This window comes from Jaculus jaculus, chromosome 13 (genome assembly GCF_020740685.1).
Source record: "Jaculus jaculus isolate mJacJac1 chromosome 13, mJacJac1.mat.Y.cur, whole genome shotgun sequence".
Classification (NCBI taxonomy): Eukaryota; Metazoa; Chordata; class Mammalia; order Rodentia; family Dipodidae; genus Jaculus; species Jaculus jaculus.
Genome location: NC_059114.1, coordinates 87,774,025 through 87,774,643, shown reverse-complemented (window position 1 = coordinate 87,774,643; position 619 = coordinate 87,774,025). Strand labels below are relative to the sequence as shown.

At 43.8% G+C, this 619-nt stretch overlaps 1 pseudogene; it reads right to left on the bottom strand.

Moving 5' to 3' along the window:
- Positions 1-229: 229 nt before the first annotated feature.
- On the bottom strand, positions 230-410 carry LOC123454428 (annotated as a pseudogene).
- Positions 411-619: the final 209 nt, after the last annotated feature.

Sequence of the window (619 nt, the reverse complement as noted above, 5' to 3'; positions counted from 1 at the left end):
TTGAGAGAGAGAGAGAGAGAGAGAGAGAGAGAGAGAGAGAGAGAGAGAGACCAAGATAGAGAGAAACAGAGTGGGCACACCATGGCTTCCAGCTACTGAAATGAACTCCAGACACATGTGCCACCTTGTGCATCTGGCTTATGTGGGTGCAGGGGAATCAAACCAGGGAACTTTGGCTTTGCAGACATGCACCTTAACCACTAAGCCATCTCTTTAGCCCCTCAGTCTTTTATTTTTAACAGCTTAGTTTCCTGGAGAAACTGCTTGTGTGGAGAGGACAGACAACTCCGATTCCAGCTCGCACCCCCCAAACTGTTTAATATATTGGCTTTGGATAGAGGACATATCAGATATTAAACTGATAGGAACAGATACTACTCTTGATCTTAGCCAAAAGGCCAAGAAGTGATTCAAGTATCACTTCTGAATAGTTTCTAAATTCTTCTCAATATTGCTCTTTTTTTCATTGCTTCATTCTTTTTCATGCACGAACCACACACGCCCATCATGTTGCTCCCTCTCGTAGCACTAAAGCTAATCCTAGACCGTTGAGTTGTTTAGGAGCTCAGTGCCGACTAAATCAGCTGATGGATGCTTTCTCACAAGCATATGTGGACAA